The sequence below is a fragment of the Ranitomeya imitator genome, chromosome 5, assembly GCF_032444005.1.
Source record: "Ranitomeya imitator isolate aRanImi1 chromosome 5, aRanImi1.pri, whole genome shotgun sequence".
Taxonomy (NCBI): Eukaryota; Metazoa; Chordata; class Amphibia; order Anura; family Dendrobatidae; genus Ranitomeya; species Ranitomeya imitator.
In genome coordinates this window covers 532,701,769-532,724,298 of record NC_091286.1, presented here as the reverse complement: position 1 = coordinate 532,724,298, position 22,530 = coordinate 532,701,769, and positions in this window count along the sequence as shown.

Here is a 22,530-nt window from a genome sequence, read left to right as displayed (position 1 = left end):
AAAATACAGCGTGGGCTCCCGCACAATTTTCTGTGCCAGAGGGGGAAAGCCGACGGCCGGGGGCCAATATTTGCAGCCTGCTATGAATACCAGCCCGCAGCTGTCTGCGTAGCCTTTACTGGCTATTAAAATAGGGGGACCCCCCAAAAAAATGACATGGGGTCCCCCTATATTTCATAGCCAGAAAGGCTACGCAGACAGCTGCGGGCTGATATTCATAGCCTAGAGAGGCCTTGGATATTGGCTTCCCCGGCTACAAATACCAGTCCGCAGCCGCCCCAGAAATGGCGCATCTGTAAGATGCGCCAATTCTGGCACTTAGCCCCTTTCTTCCCACTCCCGTGTAGTGGTCGAATATGGGGTAATAAGGGGTTAATGTCACCTTGCTATTGTAAGGTGACATTAAGCCGGGTTTATAACGGAGAGGCGTCAATAAGACGCCTATCCATTATTAATCCAATAGTAAGAAAGGGTTAATAAAACACGCACACATTCGGAAAAAAGTATTTTAATATTCTTCATTTAACCATACTTACCATACTTCAGCGCCTGGAAACAAACGTAAAATAATAAACCATATACTACCTGTCCACCGTAGTCCAATTAATAACGAGTGTCCCACGACAATCTCCCCTATAGAACAGTGATCGGGTTATGTCACTGCTCTATAGGACCCTCAGTGACACACTGACAGGAGACAATGGCTACTGCAGTGCATCACTAAGGTTACTAAAGTTCAAAGTCTTACTTTATGGCAATTGCTGTGTGGGAAAATTTCTCATGCAGCAATGCCATAAGTGAGGCTAGGGACTATTTTCTTTACAGCGGCGGAGGAATCCCTTCCTCCCGTCATTGTGTTTCTGGGGCCCCTGGAGAGCGGTTGCAACAGCTGTTGCTGCCGTTCTCCACGGGAGATCGTCGTGGGACACTCGTGGATTTCTGCGGACAGGGTGTATATTGGTTGCTTGTTTTTTTCACCTTTTTTTACACATGACACTGGCTTCGGGGATCAAAATGATAAGTAATAGTATGAACTCTATGTTTAATGTACTGTATGTCATGTATGTCATATACAGTGGGGCAAAAAAGTATTTAGTCAGTCAGCAATAGTGCAAGTTCCACCACTTAAAAAGATGAGAGGCGTCCGTAATTTACATCATAGGTAGACCTCAACTATGGGAGACAAGCTGAGAAAAAAAAAAACAGAAAATCACATTGTCTGTTTTTTTATCATTTTATTTGCATATTATGGTGGAAAATAAGTATTTGGTCAGAAACAAACAATCAAGATTTCTGGCTCTCACAGACCTGTAACTTCTTCTTTAAGAGTCTCCTCTTTCCTCCACTCATTACCTGTAGTAATGGCACCTGTTTAAAGTTGTTATCAGTATAAAAAGACACCTGTGCACACCCTCAAACAGTCTGACTCCAAACTCCACTATGGTGAAGACCAAAGAGCTGTCAAAGGACACCAGAAACAAAATTGTAGCCCTGCACCAGGCTGGGAAGACTGAATCTGCAATAGCCAACCAGCTTGGAGTGAAGAAATCAACAGTGGGAGCAATAATTAGAAAATGGAAGACATACAAGACCACTGATAATCTCCCTCGATCTGGGGCTCCACGCAAAATCCCACCCCGTGGGGTCAGAATGATCACAAGAACGGTGAGCAAAAATCCCAGAACCACGCGGGGGGACCTAGTGAATGAACTGCAGAGAGCTGGGACCAATGTAACAAGGCCTACCATAAGTAACACACTACGCCACCATGGACTCAGATCCTGCAGTGCCAGACGTGTCCCACTGCTTAAGCCAGTACATGTCCGGGCCCCGTCTGAAGTTTGCTAGAGAGCATTTGGATGATCCAGAGGAGTTTGGGGAGAATGTCCTATGGTCTGATGAAACCAAACTGGAACCGTTTGGTAGAAACACAACTTGTCGTGTTTGGAGGAAAAAGAATACTGAGTTGCATCCATCAAACACCATACCTACTGTAAAGCATGGTGGTGGAAACATCATGCTTTGGGGCTGTTTCTCTGCAAAGGGACAAGGACGATTGATCCGGGTACATGAAAGAATGAATGGGGCCATGTATCGTGAGATTTTGAGTGCAAACCTCCTTCCATCAGCAAGGGCATTGAAGATGAAACGTGGCTGGGTCTTTCAACATGACAATGATCCAAAGCACACCGCCAGGGCAACGAAGGAGTGGCTTCGTAAGAAGCATTTCAAGGTCCTGGAGTGGCCTAGCCAGTCTCCAGATCTCAACCGTATAGAAAACCTTTGGAGGGAGTTGAAAGTCCGTGTTGCCAATTGAAAAGCCAAAAACATCACTGCTCTAGAGGAGATCTGCATGGAGGAATGGGCCAACATACCAACAACAGTGTGTGGCAACCTTGTGAAGACTTACAGAAAACGTTTGACCTCTGTCATTGCCAACAAAGGATATATTACAGAGAATTGAGATGAAATTTTGTTTCTGACCAAATACTTATTTTCCACCATAATATGCAAATAAAATGTTAAAAAAACAGACAATGTGATTCTCTGGATTTTTTTTTCTCAGTTTGTCTCCCATAGTTGAGGTCTACCTATGATGTAAATTACAGACGCCTCTCATCTTTTTAAGTGGTGGAACTTGCACTATTGCTGACTGACTAAATACTTTTTTGCCCCACTGTATGTAATGTATGAATGTATTGTATGGAGTATGTATGGAGTATGTATGAAGTATTTTTTTTTTTCATTCAACACATTACCCGGATGATGGGACTACTACTGTCCCATCATTGGCTAATGTGTCAATCACTGTCAGTGTAGTAGGCATCGTCCGATGGGACTTGTAGTCCCATCGGACGATGCCCGCACTGAGACACCCCACACAGAGACACGCTGCACGCCACAGAGACCCCACACAGACACCCTGCAGAGACCCACGCATGCCCCGCACAGACCTCTGCATGCCCCGCACAGACCCCCGCATGCCCCGCAGAGACCCCTGCATGCCCCGCAGAGACCCTCGCATGCCCCGCAGAGACCCCGCCTGCTGCACAGAGACCCCGCATGCCGCTGAGACCCCCACCCACCGCATAGAGACCCCACGCACCACAGAGTCCCCCGCACGCCCCGCAGAGACCCCACCCACCACACAGAGACCCCGCCTGCCGCAGAGACACCTCGCCCGATGCACAGACACCCCGCAAACCGCAGAGACACCCTGCACGCCGTACAGAGTCCCCACCCGCCGCACAGAGACCCCCGTCCGCTGCTTGGAGACCCCGCCTGCTGCAGAGACACCCTGCATGCCGCACAGACCCCAGAGAGCCCCAGTAGGCAGGTACACATCCCTGGCAGGTCCGCACAGACCCCGCCCACACAGATACTCACAGTGTCCGCCCACACACCGCCCACTCTCTTCCCCCCTCCGGAACAGGATGCTTAAGGACAGAAAGGGCTTATTTACATTCCGATATTTGTGTCTCATTGACTTGCATTGGTATCGAGTATCGGCGAGATCCGATATTTTTTGAATATTGGCCGATCCAATCCGATACCGATACTTCTGGGTATCGGAAGGTATCGCTCAACACTACTCCTCACTCAATTGCCTCCAAAACTTCTCTCGAATATCACCCATCCTCTGGAATTCAGTGCCCCAACACATCTGGTTGGGCAGCACGGTGGCGCAGTGGTTAGCACTCTAGCCTTGCAGTGCTGAAGTCCTGGGTTCTAATCCCACTCAGGACAACATCTGCAAAGAGTTTGTATGTGCTCTCCGTGTTTGCGTGGGTTTCCTCCCACATTCCGAAGACATACTGATAGGGAATTTAGATTGTGAGCCCCATCGGGGACAGTGATGATAATGTGTGCAAACTGTAAAGCGCTGCGGAATATGTTAGCGCTATATAAAGATTATTATTATTATCCAGTTACCCACTTCTTTTGGATCCTTCAAAGAAACCTGAATACCCACCTCTTCAAGCAAGCTTACAGCAATGTATCTTTTCTCATGCGTATTCGATGTGCGTGTAAAATTGCAGCATGCTGTGATTGTACACGTGTATCGTCTGAGACTCTTCAATGCAAACCTATGAGTGCGAGAAAAACTCGGACACCACACTTCATTTAGCTTGCGACAAATACGCACACATTTTCCTCATTTAAGCCCTTTGAGCCATTAGATTCAATGTGGAAAAGCAGTGAGAAATGTAAAGTCATATGCATGTCATACGGATGTCAAACAGATGTAATACTGATATATAGGTGTGAGAAAATTACATCATTGCATTGGAAACGCATTACACACGGATGACCATACGGAGAACACTTGTGCGACTCTCAGCAGGGAGACTTGGTCCGATTTTCCATATGTTTAGTGTGAACCCGGCCTAATACTGATTGTAGCATGGAAGCCAGGTGTAGCAGAGGAGATGATAGACACCGTTATGGAGCTGAGCCAAGCTAAATGGAAGCAAACTCCTGATAAATGTGGCAATATTTAAGCACCTGGCCTTTGTCTTAGGCTGGAGTCACACTAGCAAGTTTTATGGACGTAAAAGCGCAGAAAATACGTCCATAAAACTCGCCAAACAAACGGCACAATTATTCTCTATGCCCCTGCTCCTATCTGCCGTATTTTACTGATAAGTATTATACGGCTTTCTACGGCCGTAGAAAATCGCAGCATGCTGCGTTTGTCACCGTATTGCGCAAACAAAACGCGAATGAAAGTCTATGGAAGCCCCAAAAATATGGATTACACACGGACCATCAGTGTGACTTGCGAGAAATACGCAGCAGTGTTAGGGAGAAAAGCCGGCAATTCAGTGCGGTGTACAGTAAAATCACACTGACAGCTTACATTAGAATAGGTAGAATAAATGTGTACACATAGATATATACCTATTCTATCTATCTATCTATCTATCTATATATATATATATATATATCAGTGAGACACATATGTATATATATTATTACTTCATACAGCGGTAGATGAATTAACGGCGTTAATTCAATTGCCGTGAAAAGAAAACACCGTGTGCACAGCTCACAAAATGGTGCTAAGACTTAGGTTCCCAAACCGTCAATGTGTGTAATATCAAAGTCTAGCACTCAACTTCAGTAACCGTAGAAACAATTGTAAACGTAGAAACGATTTATTTGTAGCACAAGAAACGTTTCAGTCCCTTGGGACTTTCATCAGTCACGTGCCTATGTAGGCACGTGACTGATGAAAGTCCCAAGGGACTGAAATGTTTCTTGTGCTACAAATAAATCGTTTCTACGTTTACAATTGTTTCTACGGTTACTGAAGTTGAGTGCTAGACTTTGATATTACACGTTAATTCAATTGCCGGCTTTTGCTATCTCCTTCCTAAACCCGACATGATATGAGACATGGTTTACATACAGTAAACCATCTCATATCACCTTTTTTTTTTGCATATTCCACACTACTAATGTTAGTAGTGTGTATATGCAAAAATTGGCCATTCTAGCTATTAAATTAAAGGGTTAAATGGCGGAAAAAATTGGCGTGGGCTCCCGCGCAATTTTCTCCACCAGAGTAGTAAAGCCAGTGACTGAGGGCAGATATTATTAGCCTGGAGAGGGTCCATGGTTATTGCCCCTCCCCCCTGGCTATAAAAACATCTGCCCCCAGCCACCCCAGAAAAAGCACATCTGGAAGATGCGCCTATTCTGGCACTTGGCCACTCTCTTCCCATTCCCATGTAGTGGTGGGATATGGGGTAATGAAGGGTTAATGCCACCTTGCTATTGTAAGGTGACATTAAGCCAGATTAATAATGGAGAGGCGTCAATTATGACACCTATCCATTATTAATCCAATACTAGTAAAGGGTTAAAAAAAACACAAACACATTATTACAAATTATTTTAATGAAATAAAAACAAAGGTTGTTGTAATAATTTATTCTACGCTCAATCCTTCTGAAGACCCTCGCTCTGTAACAAAGTAAAAATAATAAACCAACAATATACATACCTTCCGAAGATCTGTAAGGTCCCACGATGTAAATCCATCTGAAGGGGTTAAAATATTTTGCAAAAAAAAAAGGGAAGAAGCCAGCACTGCTTATGGTCAGAACGCAATAACTGAAGTGCAATTGCACATAAATTCTAACTGTATTTCAAATATGAGACATTTAGCAAACAATTGATCAATTCTTTGAGCTACCCCGCCACTTCACGGCAATCTCATAATGGGGCAGTCCTAATCTTCGTATTTTATTTACGTTGTGCCATTATGGCTTCCTGAATGTATAAAAAAAAAAAAAAAAAAGGACCACATTAAATGCGAACTGTACCTGGAGCATTTTCAGAATCACTCCCTTGGTGCCAGGAAAGGCAAGCGCAGGTAAAGGCCGATCAGGTCCAGTGCGGACATTTCAGATCTGGCTTCCACACTGCCAAACCCGCACCAAAGATGAAGGGTGAGACAGGCTGAGACACAGGTGCACAATTAACTTGAGCCTGAGGCGTGGCAGGGCTGCTGTGTGTGTGCACAGCAGCCTATCAATCACAGTGAACACAGAAAGAATGGCGCACATTAAAATATTTTGCAGCAATGAGCTCTGCTAATGCAGCGCTGCTCCTTGCTGCAAAACCCCGGAGAATTAAGGTAAAGTAGGTCAATGACCTATATTTACCTTCATTTGTGGTGAGGCGTCCTCTGCTGGTTGTTCCTAGATCGAGGGAACTTTCCTAGAAATATCCAAGGCTCGAGTTCATAAGAGGCGCAACTCTGCTGGTTGTCCTCATATGAACTCGAGCCTGGGAGCTTTCTAGGAAAGTTCCCACGATCTAGGAACAACCAGCAGAGGGCGCCTCACCGCAAATGAAGGTAAATATAGGTCATTGACCTACTTTACCTTCATTCTCCGGGGTTTTGCAGCCACGAACAACGTTGCATTAGCAGAGCTCGTGGCTGCAAAATATTTTAACCCCTTCAGATGGATTTACATCGTGGGACTTTAGAGATCTTCGGAAGGTATGTATATTGTTGGTTTTTTTTTGTTACAGATCGAGGGTCTTCAGTGAGTGGATTGAGCGTAGAATAAAATATTACAACAACCTTTGTGATTTTTTCATGAAAATACTTTTTAATAATGTGTTTGTGTATTTTTTAACCCTTTACTACTATTGGATTAATAATGGATAGGTGTCATAATTGACGCCTCTCCATTATTAATTTGGCTTAATGTCACCTTACAATAGCAAGGTGGCATTAACCCAAAGATGTTTTTAGCCAGGGGGGCCAATAACCATGGACCCTCTCCAGGCTATTAATATCTGCCCTCAGTCACTGGCTTTACTACTCTGGCGGAGAAAATTGCGTGGGAGCCCACGCCAATTTTTTCTGCCATTTAACCCTTTAATTTAATCGCTAGAACGGCCAAATTTTGCATATACACACTACTAACATTAGTAGTGTGGAATATGCAAAAAAAGGTGATATGAGATGGTTTACTGTATGTAAACCAGGTCTCATATCATGTCGGGTTTTAGGAAGGAGATAGCAAAAGCCGGCAATTGAATTACCGGCTTTAACCCCTTAGTGACAGAGCCAATTTGGTACTTAATGACCGAGCCAATTTTTGCAATTCTGACCACTGTCACTTTATGAGGTTATAACTCTGGAACGCTTCAACGGATCCCGCTGATTCTGAGATTGTTTTTTCGTGACATATTGTACTTCATGTTAGTGGTAACATTTCTTCAATATTACTTGCGATTATTTATGAAAAAAACGGAAATATGGCGAAAATTTTTAAAATTTTGCAATTTTCAAAATTTGTATTTTTATGCCCTTAAATCAGAGAGATATGTCACGAAAAATAGTTAATAAATAACATTTCCCACATGTCTACTTTACATCAGCACAATTTTGGAAACAAAATTTTTTTTTGTTAGGGAGTTATAAGGGTTAAATTTGACCAGCAATTTCTCATTTTTACAACACCATTTTTTTTAGGGACCACATCACATTTGAAGTCATTTTGAGGGGTCTATATGATAGAAAATAATGAAGTGTGACACCATTCTAAAAACTACACCCATCAAGGTTCTCAAAACCACATTCAAGAAGTTTATTAACCCTTTACGTGCTTCACAGGAACTGAAACAATGTGGAAGGAAAAAATGAACATTTAACTTTTTTTTGCAAACATCTTAATTCAGAACCATTTATTTTTATTTTCACATGTGTAAAAACAGAAATGTAACCATAAATTTTGTTATGCAATTTCTCCTGAATACGCCAATACCCCATATGTGGGGGTAAACCACTTTTTGGACGCACCGCAGAACTTAGAAATGAAGGAGCGCCGTTTGACTTTTTCAATGCAGAATTGGCTGGAATTGAGATGGGACGCCATGTCACGTTTAGAGAGCCCCTGATGTGCCTAAACAGTGGAAACCCCTCAAGTGACACCATTTTGGAAACTAGACCCCTTAAGGAACTTATCTAGATGTGTGGGGAGCACTTTGAACCCCCAAGTGCTTCACAGAAGTTTATAACGTAGAGCCGTGAAAATAAAAAATCGCTTTTGTTTACACAAAAATTATTTTTCGCCCACAAATTCTTATTTTCACAAGGGTAACAGGAGAAATTAGACCACAAAAGCTGTTGTGCGATTTCTCCTGAATACGTCGATACCCCATATGTGAGGGTAAACCACTGTTTGGGTGCACCGCAGAGCTTGGAAGTGAAGGAGCATCGTTTTACTTTTTCAATGTAGAATTGGCTGGAATTGAGATTGGACGCCATGTCGTGTTTGGAGAGCCCCTGATGTGCCTAAACAGTGGAAACTCCCCACAAGTGACACCATTTTGGAAACTAGACCCCTTAAAGGGACACTGTCACCTGAATTTGGAGGGAACAATCTTCAGCCATGGAGGCGGGGTTTTGGGGTTTTTGATTCACCCTTTCCTTACCCGCTGGCTGCATGCTGGCTGCAATATTGGGTTGAAGTTCATTCTCTATCCTCCGTAGTACACGCCTGCACAAGGTGCAATCTTGCCTTGCGCAGGCGTGTACTATGGAGGACAGAGAATGAACTTCAATCCAATATTGCAGCCAGCATGCAGCCAGCGGGTAAGGAAAGGGTGAATCAAAAACCCCAAAACCCCGCCTCCATGGCTGAAGATTGTTCCCTCCAAATTCAGGTGACAGTGTCCCTTTAAGGAACTTATCTAGATGTGTGGTGAGCACTTTGAACCCCCATGTGCTTCACAGAAGTTTATAACGTAGAGCCCTGAAAAAAAAAAATCAAATTTTTTCTACAAAAATGATCTTTTTGCCCACAAATTTTAATTTTCACAAGGGTAACAGGAGAAATTAGACCACAACAGTTGTTTTGCAATTTCTCCTGAGTACATCGATACCCAATATGTGGGGGTAAACCACTGTTTGGGCACACCGCAGAGCTTGGAAGAGAAGGAGTGCCGTTTTAATTTTTCAATGTAGAATTGGCTGGAATTGAGATCGGATGCCATGTTGCGTTTGCAGAGCCCCTGATGTGCCTAAACAGTGGAAACCCCCCACAAGTGACACCATTTTGGAAACTACACCCCTTAAGGAACTTATCTAGATGAGTGGTGAGCACTTTGAACCCCCATGTGCTTCACAGAAGTTTATAACGTAGAGCCGTGAAAATAAAAAATATTTTTTTTTCCACAAAAAAGATTTTTAGCCCCCAAGTTTTTATTTTCACAAGGGTAACAAGAAAAATTGGACCGCAAAAGTTGTTGTCCAATTTGTCCCGAGTATGCTGGTACCCCATATGTGGGGGTAAACTACTGTTTAGGCGCACGGCAGAGCTCGGAAGGAAGGAGCACCGTTTTGGAATGCAGACTTTGATAGAATGGTCTGCGAGCATTATGTTGCGTTTGCAGAGCCCCTGATGTACCTAACCAGTAGAAACCCTCCACAAGTGACCCCATTTTGGAAACTAGACCCCCCAAGGAACTTATCTAGATGTGTGGTGAGAACTTTGAATGCCCAAGTGCTTCACAGAAGTTTAGAATGCAGAGTCGTGAAAATAAAAAATATTTTTTTTTCACAAAAAAGATATTGTAGCCCCCAAGTTTTTTATTTTCACAAGGGTAACAGGAGAAATTGGACTGCAATTGTTGTTGTCCAATTTATCCCGAGTACGCTGATGCGCCATATGTGGGGGTAACCCACTGTTTGGGCGCACGGCAGAGCTCAGAAGGGAGGGAGCACCATTTGACTTTTTGAGCGCAAAATTGGCTGTCGTGTTTGGAGACCCCCTGATGTACCTAAACAGTGGAAACCCCCCAATTCTAGCTCCAACCCTAACCCCAACACACCCCTAACCCTAATCCCAACCTGATCCATAATCCTAATCACTAACCCTAACGATAATCACAACCCTTCCCCAAAACAACCCTAATGTCAACCCTAACCATAACCCTAATCAAAACCCTAAATCCAACACACCCCTAATCCTAATCTCAACCCTAACCTCAAACCTAACCCTAATCCCAATACACCCCTAATCACAACCCTAACCTTGACCCTAATCCCAAACCTAACCCTAATCCCAAGCGTAACCCTAATGCCAACCCTAACCCTAATACCAACCCTAATCCAAACCCTAACCCTAATCCCAACTCTAACCCTAACTTTAGCCCCAACCCTAGCCCTAACTTTAGCCCCAACCCTAACCCTAGCCCTAAGGCTACTTTCACACTTGCGTCGTTTGGCATCCGTTGCAATCCGTAGTTTTGGACAAGAAACGGATCCTGCAAATGTGCCCGCAGGATGCGTTTTTTGCCCATAGACTTGTATTGCCGACGGATCGTGACGGATGGCCACACGTCGCGTCCGTCATGCACAAGATCAGTTGTGTTTTGGCGGACCGTCAGCACAAAAAAAGTCCAATGAAACGTTTTTTTGTACGTCGCATCCGCCTTTTCTGACCTCGCATGCGTTGCCGTAACTCCGCCCCTTCCTCCCCAGGACATAGATTGGGCAGCGGCTGCATTGAAAAACTACATCCGCTGCCCACGTTGTGCACAGTTTTCACAACGTACGTCGGTATGTCGGGCCGACGCATTGCGATGGCCCCGTACCGACGTAAGTGTGAAAGAAGCCTAACCCTAAATTTAGCCCCAACCCTAACCCTAAATTTAGCCCTAGCCCTAACCTTAGCCCTAACCCTAACCCTAGCCCTAACCCCACCCCTAGCCCTAACCCTAACCCTAGCCCTAACCCTACCCCTAACCCTAACCCTAGCCCTAACCCTAACCCTACCCCTAACCCTAATTTTAGCCCCAACTGCTGTTCTCCTGCTGGCCAGCAGATGGAGACAGATGGCGGGCGCACTGCGCATGCGCCCGCCATTTTCTTTTCCCCGGCAGCCAGGAGGAGCAGCAGGAGGACCCAGGGACACAGGTGAGTATGCTAGGGTCCCCGAATCCCGAATCAGAGGACAGAGAATAACACTTTACTTTTTTTTTTTTGCGGTCGCCGGTAAACAGTTAATTACCGGCGATCGCAAAACAGGGGTCGGTAAAATCGACCCCGATCATGTTCTTTGGGGTCTCGGCTACCCCCGGCAGCCGAGTCCCCAAAGATTCTCCCAGTGCCGGCGGCGCCCACCGGGAGACACGAGGAGCATCGGGGGAGATCGGGGGAGATAGGTGAGTATCGGGGGGCTATCTGGGACCCCTTTTCTCTTTCCTCCGATGTGCGATCACATCGGAGGACAGAGAAATTAAAAAGAGATCGCGTTTTTGTTTTTTTTTGCGATCGCCGGTAAATGGTTAATTAACGGCGATCGCAAATGCGGGGTCGGTTAAAAACCCCCCGAATCATGTTCTCTGGGGTCTCGGCTACCCCCGGCAGCCGAGACCCCGGAGAAAATCCGACTCTGGGGGGTGCTATTCACTTTTTCCACAGCGCCGTTAATTAACGGCGCTGTGGTTTAAGTACCCTTAGCGGCCGCCGTTAAAAGGCGTATCGGCGGTCGCTAAGGGGTTAAAGCTATCTAGCGCTGTATGAAGTAATAATATATATACATATATGTGTCTACTGACAATATAAATATATACACAGTATATGTTTTTTTTTTCTTTTTTACACATGGATCCCTTGTATAGCCGTATGTTGGTTTGGCAAGCCTGCGAGAAAAACACGCAGTACGGATGCCATACGGATTACATACGGAGGATGCCATGCGCAAAAAATGCTGACACACCCTGCCTACGGAGGAGCTACGGACCACTATTTTGGGGACTTTTCAGCGTATTACGGCCGTAATATACGGACCGTATTGACTTACGCTGAGTGTGACTCCAGCCTTAAAGGGACACTGTCACCTGAATTTGGAGGGAACAATCTTCAGCCATGGAGGCGGGGTTTTGGGGTGTTTGATTCACCCTTTCCTTACCCGCTGGCTGCATGCTGGCTGCAATATTGGATTGAAGTTTATTCTCTGTCCTCCATAGTACATGCCTGCGCAAGGCAAGATTGCTTTGTGCAGGCGTGTACTACGGAGGACAGAGAATGAACTTCAATCCAATATTGCAGCCAGCATGCAGCCAGCGGGTAAGGAAAGGGTGAATCAAACACCCCAAAACCCCGCCTCCATGGATGAAGATTGTTCCCTCCAAATTCAGGTGACAGTGTCCCTTTAAATAGCCTTAAAAAGCTTATGGTGTAGATGTCAGAGGAATTCACAGAGCTACATGAGAAGCGTGGCGTGTAATATTTCTCAGACGTCTTATATTATTTTTAGGCATTGTGACTATGTCAAGAATATACACTAACCCATCCACACACAGAAAATGGTTCACATACATAACAGAAATAACCCAAAGAGATAGATTTCCAGGTTATTTGGTATATAAATTAAAAAAATAATATTTTATATGTGTTCCTAAACAGTGACTAGAAAGATAAAAATTCTCCCTCAAAAAGCAAGGTCTCACACAGACTCATGTGTGCGAAAACAGAAGTTATAGTTGCTGAAATGTGGAGAGGCAAAAACTAAGCAAAAGTAAAAGATAACGAATGCCTTTTCAGGCCTTAAAGAGTTAATTTTATTTGTTTAAGAAATACTGTAAGTAAAGTAAACTGTTGAAAAATGCCTGAAATAAATATTTCATTTTAAAATGCTAAAACTCTAAACTAATATTGAACAAGCATCCCCCTAGTAATGTTACTTTTTCAGCTGTGATTTAATTCCCATAACTACATTTCAGCCACTCGTGTCTCTTTCAATTTTTCATTCTGCATATAATTATGAACATATTGCCTGTAGCCTTGACAAAAATACACCAAAATGTAATATATTTTTTTAAATACAAATTGATTTCCAATTCAAGACTAGTGCTATTTCTAACTAGAAGAACATTCAGCATTAAGTCAGTGGGCATATTTGCATGTATCAAGTATAAAATATATGTTATATATAATGAATCTGCACACTATTGCGTGAAGGATTAAAATATTATGTAACTCCTAAAGAGAACCTGTCATCTCTCTTATGATTGTTTTAGGTAGCACCCTCACCGATGGCATGTGCTTATGCTTGATCATGCAGCGTCACCACTGAAATTCTCGTCTAGGTTTGTAAGCAAAAAAGTGGATTTCAGATTACCTTTTTTTCCCTATGCAAAATTGGTTATATATATATATATATATATATATATATATATATATATATATATAATATACATACAGTGGGGAAAAAAGTATTTGGCACACTGCCTTAATATTCACCAAGTTTGCACACACTGCAGCAGAGAGATTTTGGCTCACTCCTCCATACAGATCCTCTCCAGATCTTTCAGGCTTCAAGGCTGTTGCTGGGCAATATGGGACTCGGCTCCAGCCAAAGATTTTCTTTTGGGTTCAGGCAGGGCCGCATTTGCCACTAGGCACTTGAGGGCACGTGCCTAGGGTGGCAGGATGCGGGAGAAGGGGGGCGGCACCTGAGCAAGTTTTTTTTTTTTTTTTTTTTAAGTCCGGGGTCAACGTCCGTCCACCCACCTCAACCGTTTCCCCACCTCCACACCTGCTTGAACTCATCATACTCACCCTCCTCCAGCAGTGCCTGCAACTCCGATGGTCTCAGTGCCGGTAGCTTCTTCCTGTGCTCAGCAGTCACATGGTACCGCTCATTAAGGTGATGAATATGGATGCATATTCATCACCTAAATGAGCAGTACCATGTGGCCGCTCACTCAGGAAGAAGCTGTCACGCCGGGACCGAGATGCAGGGACTTTTGGCGCAGTGTGAGAAAGGTGAGTATGACAGGGGAGGACAGAGGAGGAGGAGGGAGGACAGAGTAGGAGGGGGGAGGATGGGGAATGGTTGGGGGAGCCATACATAGAAAATGGGACGAAGGGGGAGCAGAGCCATGCATACAAGATGAGATGTCGGGGAGCAGAGCCATGCATACAAAATGGGATGAGAAGAGCAGAGCTATGCGTACAAGATGGGACGGGGGAGCAGAGCTATGCATACAAGATGGGACGGGGGGAGCAGAGCCATGCATACAAGATGGGATGGGAGGAGCGGAGCCATGCATACAAGATGGGAGGGAAGAGCAGACCTATGTATACAAAATGGGACGGGGGAAGCAGAGCCATGCATACAAGATGGGAGGGGGAAGCAGAACCATGCATACAAGATGGGATGGGGGAGCAGAGCCATGCTTACAAGACGGGATGGGGGAGCAGAGCTATGCATACAAGATGGGATAGGGGGAGCAGAGCCATGCATACAAGATGGCACGGAGGAAGCAGAGCCATGCATACAAATGGCACGGGGGGAGCAGAACCATGCATAGAAGATGGAAGGGGGGAGCAGAGCCATGCATGCAAGATGGGATGGGGGAGCAGAGCCATGCATGCAAGATGGGACTGGGGAGCAGAGCCATGGATGCAAGATGGGACGGGGAAGCAGAGCCATACATACAAGATTGGATGGGGGGAGCAGAGCCATGTATGCAAGATGGAACGGGGAAGCAGAGCCATGCATACAAGATGGGAGGGGGGAGCAGAGCCATGCATACAAGATGGGATGTGGGGAGCAGAGCCATGCATACAAGATGGGATGGGGAAGCAGAACCATGCATACAAGATGGGACGGGGGAGCAGAGCCATACATACAAGATGGCACGGGGGAAGCAGAGGCATGCACACAAGATGGCACAGGGGGAGCAGAACCATGCATACAGGATGGGGGGAGCAGAGCCATGCATACAAGATGGCACGGGGGAGCAGAGCCATGCATACAAGATGTGATGGGGGAGCAGAGCCATGCATAAAAGATGGGATGGGGCGCAGAGCCATGCATGCAAGATGGGACTGGGGAGCAGAGCCATGCATACAAGATGGGACGGGGAAGCAGAGCCATACATACAAGTTTGGATGGGGGGAGCAGAGCCATGCATGCAAGATGGAACGGGGGGAGCAGAGCCATGCATACAAGATGGGAGGGGAGAGCAGAGCCATGCATACAAGATGGGATGGGGGAGCAGAGCCATGCATTCAAGATGGAACGAGGGGAGCAGAGCCATGCATACAAAATGGAAGGGGGGAGCAGAGCCATGCATACAAGATGGAATGGGGGAGCAGAGCCATACATGCAAGATGGAACGGGGGGAGCAGAGCCATGCATACAAGATAGGAAAGGGAAGCAGAGCCATGCATACAAGATGGAACAGGGAAGCAGAGCCAGGCATGCAAGATGGGATGGGGGAGCAGAGCCATGCATGCAAGATGGAACGGGGGGAGCAGAGCCATGCATACAAGATGGGACAGGGAAGCAGAGCCATGCATACAAGATGGGATGGGGGAGCAGAGCCATGCATGCAAGATTGAACGGGGATGGGATGGGGAGCAGAGCCATTCATACAAGATGGCACGGGGAAGCAAAGCCATGCATACAAGATGGCACGGGGGGAGCAGAACCATGCATTCAAGATGGAAGGGGAAGCAGAGCCATGCAGGCAAGATGGGACAGGAGGAGCAGAGCCATGCATGGAAGATGGGATGGGGAGCAGGGCCATGCATGCAAGATGGGACGGGGGTGTAATGGAAATTTGGTTTGGATAAATTTATCCCTGAGATTGCACAACATTGTGACAATAACATTCCATCAATACTGACACTTTATTGTACATACAAAGTTTTATAATTGCATATAGAAAGGAGTGGTTAGGGGTGGTTAGTTAATTACCATATTGTCTAGCTCCTCTGTTATTGGTTATCTAAATATATATGGAATATTGTGATTAATGCACATATGAATGCTGATTAGGCAACTAAAATGTAGCTCTCGGCATTTAGGACAAAGTTGAGACATCTGATCAGCACTTAATACATCTGGCACTGTTGATCTGCCATTTTAACAAGATTCAGCAATATTCTAGACATTACTTCAGGACATCTGGCCTAAGTTCCTGTTTTTGCTTCGAAAACCCCATACAGTTTGTCTGGCTTATATCAGTTTATGTCAGCCATTTTAAGCCATTGGTTATAATGTATATATTAGCTGTGGATATGAGTATATATAATTATAGAGGAGTATACATGCAAATGAGATATATATGATATATATATTTCTATCACAGGGGGAGCAGAGCCATGTATACAAGATGGGATGGGGGAGCAGAGCCCTTCATACAAGATGGCACGAGGGAAGCAGAGCCATGCATGCAAGATGGCACAGGGGGAGGAGAACCATGCATGCAAGATGGGAAGGGGGAGCAGAGCTATGCATGCAAGATGGGACTGGGGAGCAGAGCCATGCATACAAGATGGGACGGGGGAGCAGAGCCATGCATACAAGATTGGCTGGGGGAAGCAGAGCCATGCATGCAAGATGAAACGGGAGAGCAGAGCCATGCATACAAGATGGCACGGGGGAAGCAGAGCCATGCATACAAGATGGCACAGGGGGAATAGAACCATGCATACAGGATGGGAGGGGGGAGCAGAGCCATGAATACAAGATGTCACGGGGGAGCAGAGCCATGCATACAAGATGGGATGGGAGGAGCAGAGCCAGGCATACAAGATGGGATGGGGAGCAGAGCCATGCATACAAGATGGGATAGGGGAGCAGAGCCATGCTTACTTTGGGAGACATGATGTGTAAATGGGCCCATATGGCGGCGATGTGGTAAAAAGCAACGGCCATAGAAGAGCCCCTGTGAACTTATTCTGACAGGATTGGTGTACATTCCCAAGGATGCAGAGGAGTATAAATTGATGACCATGAACAAAACCCTGAATGATAGCAGGCGGGACATATGTCTTGAAGTAAGGCTCCTATAAGAGAGTGACATATATATATCCATGCTGTCTGATGAAATTAATCATATATTTTGAAAGGGAGTTGATTGTTTTTCTTCATTTTTTTAGCTTGTTTAATTTCTGGACTGCCACATATTAATCAATATAAATCTGTTATGGCGGTATATTAAGATCTCTCTTTGCAATGTAGGTGGAGTATTCTAGGATTATATGATGGTCACCGAATGATTTGACATCTATAGCTATGGTAATCTAGAGGTATTAAAAGATATTGTAGGAGGGTTTTCGATTAATATTTCCATAAGCAAAATTTGTATATATCTATAGGATAATGTATGATCCCAAGAGATGTGGGAATTGTTCGATATACAGTGCCTACAAGTAGTATTCAACCCCCTGCAGATTTAGCAGGTTTACACATTTGGAATTAACTTGGCATTGTGACATTTGGACTGTAGATCAGCCTGGAAGTGTGAAATGCACTGCAGCAAAAAAGAATGTTATTTCTTTATTTTTTTAAAAAATAGTGAAAAGTCTTTTCAGAGGGTCATTTATTATTCAACTCCTCAACCCACCAGAATTCTGTTTGGTTCCCCTAAAGTATTAAGAAGTAGTTCAGGCACAAAGAACAATGAGCTTCACATGTTTGGATTATTTATCTATTTTTCCAGCCTTTTCTGACTATTTAAGACCCTCCCCAAACTTGTGAACAGCACTCATACATGGTCAACATGGGAAAGACAAAGGAGCATTCCAAGGCCATCAGAGACAAGATCGTGGAGGGTCACAAGGCTGGCAAGGGGTACAAAACCCTTTCCAAGGAGTTGGGCCTACCTGTCTCCACTGTTGGGAGCATCATCCGGAAGTGGAAGGCTTATGGAACTACTGTTAGCCTTCCACGGCCTGGACAGCCTTTGAAAGTTTCCTCCCGTGCCGAGGCCAGGCTTGTCCGAAGAGTCAAGGCTAACCCAAGGACAACAAGGAAGGAGCTCCGGGAAGATCTCATGGCAGTGGGGACATTGGTTTCAGTCAATACCATAAGTAACGTACTCCACCGCAATGGTCTCTGTTCCAGACGAGCCCATAAGGTACCTTTACTTTCAAAGCGTCATGTCAAGGCTCGTCTACAGTTTGCTCATGATCACTTGGAGGACTCTGAGACTGACTGGTTCAAGGTTCTCTGGTCTGATGAGACCAAGATTGAGATCTTTGGTGCCAACCACACATGTGACGTTTGGAGACTGGATGGCACTGCATACGACCCCAAGAATACCATCCCTACAGTCAAGCATGGTGGTGGCAGCATCATGCTGTGGGACTGTTTCTCAGCCAAGGGGCCTGGCCATCTGTTCTGCATCCATGGGAAGATGGATAGCACGGCCTACCTGGAGATTTTGGCCAAGAACCTCCGCTCCTCCATCAAGGATCTTAAGATGGGTCGTCATTTCATCTTCCAACAAGACAACGACCCAAAGCACACAGCCAAGAAAACCAAGGCCTGGTTCAAGAGGCAAAAAATCAAGGTGTTGCAGTGGCCTAGTCAGTCTCCTGACCTTAACCCAATTGAAAATTTGTGGAAGGAGCTCAAGATTAAAGTCCACATGAGACACCCAAAGAACCTAGATAACTTGGAGAAGATCTGCATGGAGGAGTGGGCCAAGATAACTCCAGAGACCTGTGCCGGCCTGATCAGGTCTTATAAAAGACGATTATTAGCTGTAATTGCAAACAAAGGTTATTCCACAAAATATTAAACCTACGGGTTGAATAATAATTGACCCACATTTTTATGTTTAAAATTTATAAAAATTTAACTGAGCAACAAAACTTTTTGGTTTGTAAGATTTATGCATCTGTTAATAAATCCTGCTCTTGTTTGAAGTTTGAAGGCTCTAACTTATTTGCATCTTATTAAACCTGCTAAATCTGCAGGGGGTTGAATACTACTTGTAGGCATTGTAAAAGAGAGTATGGAAGTCTGAGAATTGACCACTAGAAAAATAGACTGTGCGGTCATATTCTGAATTATATGATATTGTGGCGGTATTTTAAGATTTCTTGCACTTTGTCTTTTTTTTTGCACTGGCACTTAATGGCTTATTTTTCGCACCTTCAAAAAGTTTTTATTTATGGGAAATGAAGGTTAAGTTTAATAAATACACCCCAAATCTGCTGAGGCTCATCTCCTCTGGATTAACCAGATTACAATTGGTGAACTTCAAACGGGCCTGGACATATGCTGGCTTGAGTAGTTAAATTTTGCGTGCCCTTCAGGATTGTAATCCATAACAGTGATATGTGTTACAAATGATAATTTTTGAGAATGTTGTCCCATCTCTCTTCAGATCACTGACCAGATCCTCCTGTGTTGTTCCGGGCTGATTCCTGATCTTTCTCAGAATCATTTCTCTTTCTCAGAGCCCCAGACTGATGAAGATTGTCAGACATCTTGTGCTTCTTCCATTTTGTAATAATTATGCCAACAATTGTTGGAACATTGTTGCACCAAGCTGCTTACATATTGCCTATCCCAGCCTTGTGTAGATCTACAATTTTGTCCCATGTGTCCTTAGACAGCTCTTCGGTCTTGACCATGGTATTGAGGTTGGAGTATGATTGATTGAGTGTGTGGACAGGTGCCTTTAATACAGGTAATAAGTTAAAACAGGTGCAGTTAATATAGGTAATTATTGCAGAGTAGAAGGGCTCCTTAAAGAAAAACTAACAGGTCTGTGAGAGCCAGAATTATTGTTGGTTGGTAGGTGATCAAATACTTATTTCATGCAAAAAAAAATGCAATTAGATTATTTAAAAATCATACATTGCGATTTTTGTGGCTTTAGTTTAAAAATTTTTTTCTCACAGTTGAAGTGTACCTACTATAAAATTTCAGACATTTCCATTAATTGTAAGTGGGGAAACTTGCAAAATCAGCAGTGTATAAAATACTTATTTTCCCCATTGTATATAGCTTTTTTGTGAAAAGTGCAGATTGGTGTTCTAAAATATTATATAGTTAGTATTTTTTTTATCTATCTCCTTCCACCAGAAAACATGTACCGTATTTTTCGGACTATAAGACGCACCCCAAATTTTCAGAAGGAAAATAGGGAAAAAAATGAATGTGTCAAATGGGGGTCTGTTATGATCCGGTGATCTTGGAGCAGCATGAAAACTTTCACTGGAGTAGGTGGTAACTATACTGACCGCAAATCCTGATCTTAACACCGCACCTAGAAGTAGCCGTGGAGTGTACCTAACAAGCCCTAGACACCTCGTCACAGCCGGAGGACTAAATACCCCTAAAGATGGAAATAGGAATACTATCTTGCCTCAGAGCAGAACCCGAAAGGATAGGCAGCCCCCCACAAATATTGGCTGTGAATAGGAGAGGTAAGACACACACAGTCAGAAAACAGGATTTAGCACAAGAGGCCGCTCTAGCTAAAATAGGAAAGGATAGGACAGAGTTCTGTGCGGTCAGTATTAAAACCCTTCCAAAAATATCCACAGCAGATTATACAAAAATTCCTCCATTTAACTAAAGACGTGGAACGTATATCTGCAACTCCAGAGACAACTAAACTCAGAGCAGGAATACAATCAAAAACAAGCACACAGCTTGTGTGCCATAGAAAAAGAAACAGACACTTATCTTTGCTGAATTGGCAGCTAAGCAGGAGAAGCCAGACAGAGATCAAATCCTTCCCAAGAAACATTGACAACTGGTAAGGACTAAAGAGTCCTGCAAACCTAAATACTCCAGTCAGAACTGCAATCAGTAGATAAACCTGTCCAGGACTGCAGCCCAGAGACAACTGCATTACCACCTACAACCACCGGAGGGAGCCCAAAAGCAGAATTCACAACAGGGGTCCATCTTACAGTCCAAATTTAGCTTACCGCACGATCAGCAGCCCTGGTGGAGTGTGGCCACAAGAGGTGTTTAGGCGGTGATACGGTGATGATATGACTCCCATCCCAACTGTACTTTTTTAATAGTACGTTTCAACAGTACTATTTATATTTATTTGTATCTGTATTTTTTGGCTGTGTTACACCATGTATGTGATATATAGGGGTGATGGTCATTGGTCTTATGCTTAGACCTTTTTAAATGGTTTTATTCTGTGTATGTCTTTTCTGAGGTGTTATAAAAGTATTTTTGATTATTTCATATTACCATCATTAGTCTAGTCTTCCTTTCTTCTGTGTTGTGCCAAATTTGACTTTCAGATCAGGTTTTGCACCCTGTATCGCTATTGGCATAGGGGTGCACCCCTTTCATATATATTTACATGACTTCCATCCCAGTCTGGTGCGACAGGATCGTCAGTGCTCATGATGCAGAGGGCTCTGCTGACATTTTCTGAAAGTCCGGAGCACCCACATATCCATTGCTGTGATGTGGTAGCCTCCGGGAAATACCATCCCAGGTAGGTATGGCAGATTTGGCGGTGCTCAGTGGTGCAGGGGCTCCGCCGACATTTTGTGACAGCCTGGAGCCTCCGCACATCTATTGCTGCGATGTGGTGGCCTCCAGGAAAATGGCCTCATGAGTTGGTGCATGCGCATATCTTGGCAATAAAATCTCGTCTTGCGAGATTTCGGGACAAGATCTCATTGCCGAGATCCCAAAGTGCGCATGCACCGCTTCTGGCAGACATTTTGCTGGAGGCCACCCATTGCAGCAATGGAAGTGCAGGGGCTCAAGGCTTTCACAAAATCTAGGTGGATCCCCCCACATCACAGAACACCGCTGAATACTGGAGAACCAGCCTGGGAAGGGAGTGTGATCATCGACGTGCAGCGTTGGACTGCCGCAGAATCGCCCAACTCCTGCTGCCGCCACACTACTTGTACGTATATTCCGACTATAAGACGCATCCCCATTTTCCCAAAAAGATTTGGGGGGAAAATGTGTCTTATAGTGCGAAAAATGTGGTCATTGTCCAACAAATTTGCTGGTTTTGAAGTTTTTATGCCAGCGCTACAAGTTTTTTAAAACATTAAGGAGTTTGGTGGAAGAGGTATGGCACAACAGATTCACAATGGTTTATGGCAGAAAAGTACTGTATATTGTATCAGAAAACTTCAGTCCACGACTGCAGAACATTTGTGGTGCACGGGCAGATACATGATGTTCTTCTTAAAGGAGCTGTACAGCTAAAAAAGTTATCTTTCTAAAACATACAGTGGGGCAAAAA